The sequence below is a fragment of the Lipotes vexillifer genome, unplaced genomic scaffold, assembly GCF_000442215.2.
Source record: "Lipotes vexillifer unplaced genomic scaffold, Lipotes_vexillifer_v1.1 scaffold2225, whole genome shotgun sequence".
NCBI classification, from domain to species: Eukaryota; Metazoa; Chordata; class Mammalia; order Artiodactyla; family Lipotidae; genus Lipotes; species Lipotes vexillifer.
This window is the reverse complement of record NW_006798684.1, coordinates 744,228-751,599: the sequence shown is the minus strand read 5'-3', so window position 1 is coordinate 751,599 and position 7,372 is coordinate 744,228. Positions and strand designations below refer to the sequence as shown.

The 7,372-nt window shown below is 40.8% G+C and overlaps 1 non-coding gene across 1 annotated transcript; it reads right to left on the bottom strand.

Moving 5' to 3' along the window:
- Positions 1-4,074: 4,074 nt before the first annotated feature.
- Positions 4,075-4,147, bottom strand: TRNASTOP-CUA (transfer RNA amber suppressor (anticodon CUA)). The gene has a single exon. It is a non-coding gene; the product is annotated as a tRNA-Tyr (tRNA).
- Between the last annotated feature and the right edge of the window lie 3,225 nt (positions 4,148-7,372).

Sequence of the window (7,372 nt, the reverse complement as noted above, 5' to 3'; positions counted from 1 at the left end):
GATATCATCATACTTCTATCTAAAGAATTTTCTTTAACATTTTTGGTATTATAGATCTGAAGGTGATAAAATTTCTCAGCTTTTTTTTTTAATGTACTTTTTTTTTTAATGTATGTTTCAAGTGTATAGTATCACAGTTCAACACCTGTATATACCACTAAGCCTATTACCCTCCATCATCATAGAGTTAACCACCTTCTTCCTTTTAGCCCACTCCCCAACCCCATCCCCTCTGGTAACCAGTAATCTGATCTCTGTATCTATGAGTTTGTTTTTGTTTTATTTTGTTCTGTTTGTTTGGTTTCTTTTTTTAGATTCCACAGGTAAGTGCAATCATATGATATACGTCTTTCACCTTCTGATTTATCTTAATTAGCATAATACTTTCAGGATCCATCCATGTTGCCGCAAATGGCAGGATTTCATTTATTTTTATGGCTGAGTAGTATTCCACATCTTCTTTATCCATTCATCCATCAATGGACACTGTGGCTGTTTCCATATCTTGGCTCTTGTAAATAATACTTCAATGAACGCAGGGGTGCAATATCTTTTCAAATTAGTGTTTTTGTGTTCTTCAGATAAATACTCAGAAGTGGAATTGCTGCATCATATAGTAGTTCTAGCCTTAATTTTTTGAGGAATCTCTATACTCCACAGTGACTGCACCAATTTACAGTCCCACCAACAGTATATGAGGGTGAAATCTCTCAGCTTCTGTTTGTTTTTAAAAAGTCTTTATTTTTCCTTCATTTTAAAAATTAATTTTTAAATTAAAAAAATTTTGGGAAACACAGATAACATAAAATTGATCATCTTAACCATTTAAAATATTTAAATTTTTAAAATTAATTTTTATCGGAGTATGGTTGATTTACAATGATCTGTTGAAAATTTTAAATTTTTAAGCAGGTAAAATACACATAAAATTTACTATCTTAACCATTTTTAATTGTACAGTTCAGTAGTGTTACGTATACTCATGTTGTTGTATAACCAGTTTCCAGAACTTTTTCATCTTGCAAAACTGAAACTCCATTCCCTCATTCCTGCCAGCCCCTGGCAACCATCATACTACTTTCTGTCTCTATGAATTTGACTACTCTAGATACTTCAGGTAAGTGGAATCATAAAATGTTTGTCCTTTTGTGACTGGTTTATTTTACTTACCATAGTGTCTTCAAGGTTTATCCATGTTGTAGCATGTGTCAGAATTTCCCTTTTTTTTTTTTGGCTGCACTGTGAGACTTGTGGGATCTTAGTTCCCTGACCAGGGATTGAACCTGGGCCCTTGGCAGTGAAAGCACAGAATTTTAACCACTGGACTGCCAGGCAATTCCCAGAATTGCCTTTTAAGGCTGAATAATATTCCATTATACGTATAATCATTTTTCAGTGTGCTATTTTTTTTTTTTTTTTTTTTGCGGTATGCGGGCCTCTCACTGTTGTGGCCTCTCCCATTGCGGAGCACAGGCTCCGGATGCTGAGGCTCAGCGGCCATGGCTTACGGGCTCAGCCGCTCCACGGCATGTGGGAGCTTCCCTGACCAGGGCATGAACCCGTGTCCCCTGCATCAGCAGGTGGACTCTCAACCACTGCGCCACCAGGGAAGCCCCAGTGTGCTATTTTTACTTCATTAAAATAAAAATTATTTATTTATTTGGCTTAGTTGTGGTGGGCGGGATCTTTTAGTTGCAGCATGCGGGATCCAGTTCCCTGACCCGGGATTGAACCTGGGCCCCCTACATTGGACGCGCAGAATATTAACCACTGGACCACCAGGGAAGTCCCTTTCCTTCAATTTTGATGGATATCTTTTGTGAGTAGAGAATTATGGGTTGCCACTAAATGCTTCATCAATGTCTTTCCATTGTCTGGCTTGCATAATTTCAGATGAGAAGTCTTTGACCTTTCTTATATTTATTCCTGTGGATTTTCTTTTTCTTTTCTTTTCTTTCTTTTTCTTTTTTCTGATTGCCTTTAAGATTTTTGTCTCTATTACTGTTTTTCAGTAATATACTTTGGTGTGGTTTGTCTTTATCCTGATTAGGATTTATTGAAATTTCTAGATCTGTACATAAATGGTTTTTCAGAAAAACTGAGAAAATGTGGACATTATATATTCAAAAAAATTCCCCAACTCCTCCTTCTGGTACTCCAATTACACATATGTTAGAACACTAGATATTGTCTCACAGAGCAGTGAGACTGTTCACTTTTTTTCTAGTCTTTTTTTTCCTTGTATTTTATTCTGTATAGTTTCTATTGCTATGACTTCAATTTCACTGATCTTTCCTTTTTATGGTATCTAATCTGCTATTAAGATCATCCAGTTAAAATTTTCTTTTTGAATATTGTAGTTTTCATGTCTAGAACATTTTGTTTTTCTTTTACGTCTTCCATCTCTCTCCATTATGTTCAAACTTTTCTTTAAATGTTTGAGCATATTTAAAATATTTATAATAATTCTTTTAAAGTTCTTGCCTGTTAATTCCACCATATCTGTTTCTAATGATTGATTTTTTAAATTGAAGTATAGCTGATTTACAATGTTGTTTAATTTCTGCTGTACAGCAAAGTGATTCAGTTATACAGATATATACATTTTTTTATATTCTTTTCCATTATGATTTATCACAGGATATTGAATATAGTTAGTTCCCTGTGCTATACAGTAAGACCTTGTTTATCTATTCTATACATACTAGTTTGCATCTGCTAACCCCAAATTCCTACTCCACCCTTCTCTCACCTCCCCTCCCCTTGGCAACCACAAGTTTGTTCTATGTGTCTGTGAGTCTGTTTTTGTTTCATAGATAAGTTCATTTGTGTCATATTTTAGATTCTGCATATAGGTGATATCGTATGGTATTTGTCTTTCTCTTTCTGACTTACTTCATTTAGTATGATAATCTCTAGGTCCATCCATGTTGCAGCAAATGGCATTACTTCATTCTTTTTTATGGCTGAGTAGTATTCTGTTGTATATATGTACCACATCTTCTTTCTCCATTCATCTGTCAATGGACATTTAGGTTTCTTTCATGTCTTGGCTATTGTGAACAGTGTTGCTGTGAACACAGGGGTGCAGTTATCTTTTGAAATTATAGTTTTGTCCAGATATATGCCCAAGAGTGGGATTGCTGGGTCATATGACAGCTCTATTTTAGTTTTTTGAGGAACCACCATACTGTTTTCCATAGTGGCTGCACCAACTTACATTCCCACCAACAGTGTGGAAGGGTTCCCTTTTCTCTACACCCTCTCCAGCATTTGTTATTGTAGACTTTTCAATGATGGCCATTCTGACTGGTGTGAGGTGGTATCTTATTGTAGTCTCTCTTTTTTTTTTTTGGCTGTGTTGGGTCTTTGTTGCTGCGCGTGGGCTTTTCTCTAGTTGTGATGAGCGGGGATCACTCTTCGTTGTGGTGCATGGGCTTCCCATTGCAGTGGCTTCTCTTGTTGCAGAGCACGGGATCTAGGTGCATGGGCTTCAGTAGTTGTGGCATGCGGTCTCAGTAGTTGTGGCTCACAGGCTCTAGATCACAGGCTCAGCAGTTGTGGTGCATGAGCTTTGTTGCTCCGTGGCATGTGGGATCTTCCCAGACCAGGTCTCGAACCCATGTCCCCTGCATTGGCAGGTGGATTCTTAACCACTGCACCACCAGGGAAGTCCCAATCTCATTGTAGTTTTAATTTGTATTTCTCTAATAATTAGTGGCATTGAGCATCTTTTCATGTGCCTGTTGGCCATCTGTATATCTTCCTTGGAGAAATGTCTATTTAGGTCTTCTGCCCTTTTTTTTTTTTGGCCACATGCACCACATGGCACATAGGATCTCAGTTCCCCAACCAGGGATTGAACCCATGCCCCCTGCAGTGGAAGTGCAGAGTCCCAACCACTAGTCTGCCAGGGAAGTCCCAGGCCATTTTTTAAAATATATTTATTTAATTAATTTATTTATTTTGGCTGCGCCGGGTCTTCATTGCGGCACACAGGATCTTTTAGTTGCAGCATGCGGGCTTATTAGTTGCAACATGTGGACTTAGTTGCAGCATGCATGTGGGATCTAGTTCCCCGACCAGGGATCGAACCTGGGCCTCCTGCATTAGGAGCATGGAGTCTTACCCACTGGACCACCAGGGACGTCTTTTTGATTGGACTAATGGCTGATTTTTTTTCTCCTGGTTCTGGGTCACATTTTTCTGCTTCTTTGCGTGTCTTGCATTTTTAAAAATTTCACGCCAGAAGTTGTGAATGTTACATTGTTGAGAGTCTGGATTTTTTTTTTCCTTTTATATAGCATTGACTCTTGTTTTGGCTTGCTGTTAAATTACTTTCAGATAAGCTTGATCCTTTCGAGGCTTATTTTTAACATTTGTTGGGAAAGGTCTAGAGCAGCTTTTGCTCTAGGGCTTGTTCAGTCCCACTTTAAGGTGAGATCCTCTGGGGCTCTCTACTAAATTCCCCAGGCTTTCAGTGGGTTCTCTCCTTTCTGTCTGGTTGGAAACTGAACTTCCTTCAGCCCCGTGTGAGCTCTGGGACTTGTTCAGCCAACAGTTCTCTTATAGCCTGACAAAGACTCTCTTTGATTAAACTCTAGCCAGGCTCCTCTGAGCCCTCTTATTCATGGACTCAATTTTGGCCTATAAAATCTATAGACTCTCAGTACAAATTATTTTGTTCAGTCGCCTTCCCCCACATTAAAAGTCTTACACAAACACTAACATTGTTTCTAACAGCTCAAGGGTGCATCCTTAGAATAATTCTCCTTAAAGTGCCCGAGAAAGCTGAAAGTTACCAAAGGAATTTGTTTTATCCAACACCTGACAATAGGCCCCTGACCGCTCTTTCTTAGAGCATGTGTTTCAGGAAAGGGGACCCCTTCCAGGGCCTGAGAGTGGGCTCTTATCTAACACTCAGAAATGAATTGTCGGAGGAGACACACGTGCTGACAAAGCAAGAGAATTTACTGGGAAGGGGCGCCCGAGTGGAGAGCAGGAGGGTAAGGGAACCCAGAAGAACTGCTCTGCCAGGTGGCTCGCAGTCTTGGGTTTTATGGTGATGGGATTAGTTTCCGGCTTGTCTCTGGCCAATCATTCTGTCTCAGGGTCCTTCCTGGTGGTGCGGGCAGCTGCTCAGCCAAGATGGATTCCAGCGAGGAGGATTCTGGGAGGTTGGTAGACCATGTGGACTGGCGTCTCCTCTCTCCCTTTGACCTTTCCAGAATTCTTCCGATTGGTGGTGGCTTGTTAGTTCCGAGTTCCTTACCAGGACCTCCTATTCTAAGATAACTCATGCAAGTGGCTACTACCCTGCCTGGCCAGGGAGGGCAGTTTTAGTTAGTGTTTCCCCTAACACATGTACTAAAAAGGGCTTAAAATTATGAATCTTTCTTCTGTCCTTTTGAGATGTATCTATATCTTTTATAACCCCAAAGTGTCTTTCTCAAGGACTGAAAGCTATTCCTTTGAAATGTAATCATCAGGATAGATAAGGCTCTCCCAGGCTCTGTTGAAGGATAGACTTAGATAATTGCCAGCTAACAGACACAGCTGACTTAACTGGCATTTACCCTGACCAGGCCTTTGTAATTTTTCAATTCCCTTAGTCTTTTCAGGCCTCTATCTTTCTCCTTGCCTACTCCCTCATTCTCTCCCAGTCACCCCTGTACCAATCAAAGTTAAGCTTGGTTCATGCTGGACTCCCTTCCCTGTTGCAACAGTATGTTACAGATGAAAATTTGTCCTTACCACTTTAGCTAGCATCTGGCTTTATCTTTGACAAGGTATTTATCTAGCCTTACAGAGTTTCACCCTAGTCACATGCAGCTTAGTGTGTATTCAGCATCAGATTCAATGGGGCCACTATGTATATTTCTGGTTCTCCTTTTCCATGGTGCTTCTGATGGTTAAGTCCTGCCATCTGGCCTCTTATTACTTTGGGATCCTGATGAAACCTTGCACCTCAGATTGGGACTTGAACCGATGTGCCAGGACTCGAACCTGGCCAAAACCTATAGTCTTCCAACTGAGACCACACACCTGGTTTCAGGACTTAATGAAGCTCATTGCAGAAAGAATTCAGTGAGAGACAAAGTGATAGGTAAGAAGTGGATTTATTTAGAGAGAAACACACTCCACAGACAGAGTGTGGGCCATCTCAGAGGTGAGAAAGGCACCAGGGTATGGGGGGTTGTCAGTTTTTATAGGAGTGGGTAATTTCATAGGCTAATGAGTGGGAGGAATATTCCAGCTATTTTAGGAAGGGGTGGGGATTTCCAGGAATTGGGCCACAGCCCACGTTTTGATCATTATGGTCGGTCTTGGAACTGTCATGGCGCCTGTTGGTGTGTCATTTAGCTTGCTGATGTAAGTGTATACTGAGGCTCAAGGTCTAGTGGAAAAAGTTGACTTGTCTGCCATCTTGGACCCAGCTGGTTCTAATCAGTTTATGTCATGTCCTCGGGTTATGTCATTCTTTCAAAGGTTGTGCTCTGCCTCCTTCCCTCCTGTTTCACTACCATTCCTATTGCTACCAAGGAGCCCTGTGCTGAAAATGCAGAAGTAGCCACCACTAAGCTTCTCAGTGATGCCAATGTCCTTTTCCCCAGAGCATTCCTCAGGGTCCTCCTGTGGAATGGTCATTCGGTGAGTTTTCTGGTTTTGACATGCTATATCCACTTCAACTTTCCTCTTCTCTGAGACTTCGATCCCTACTTGCACCATCTCCCATAGTGGTTCTGACATTTCTACTTCATATACATAGCTTTCTGCAAGAACCTTCCTAGCAACATGTTAGCACTGTCTCTCAGAGTCCTTGTCAGGGTGTTAAAGCCTGTGTCCTAGGAAATGCTCCCATATCGATAACCTCTCCCTCATCTAATCTTAGGTTCAACTTCTCCCACCGTAGATGCAGCCTCAGAATTCTCAAAATGCATTCCCATTTATATTCTCCTGACTTCTGTCAGATCATATTGGTTATGTTCTCCAGCTCTTTTAGGCTCCTTTACTCCCTTGTCAGGTCCTGGACATTTGTGTTGTTACTTAATCCCAGTTATTGGTCTAATGGCCAGGTTGGGATGTTGGGGTAGATCCAGATGGGGAGGAACATTTGTAGTAAGGCAGAGATTTCTGCATCATTTTCAAGCAATGGGGAGAACTAATCTTTAAGGAGTGGGTAACTTATAAAGGCCCAGAGGTACAGGGGTAACTGGGGGTTCAAGAGGTACAGGCAATTAGATTTTACCATCTTATGCCTCCGATTTCCACTCCTCAATCAGGACTCTAACCTGGGTGTAGCCAATTTGCCATGGTTGAGATTTCAATTCTCTGGAATTCCTGAAAATCTTTTTTTTTTTTTTTTTTTTTT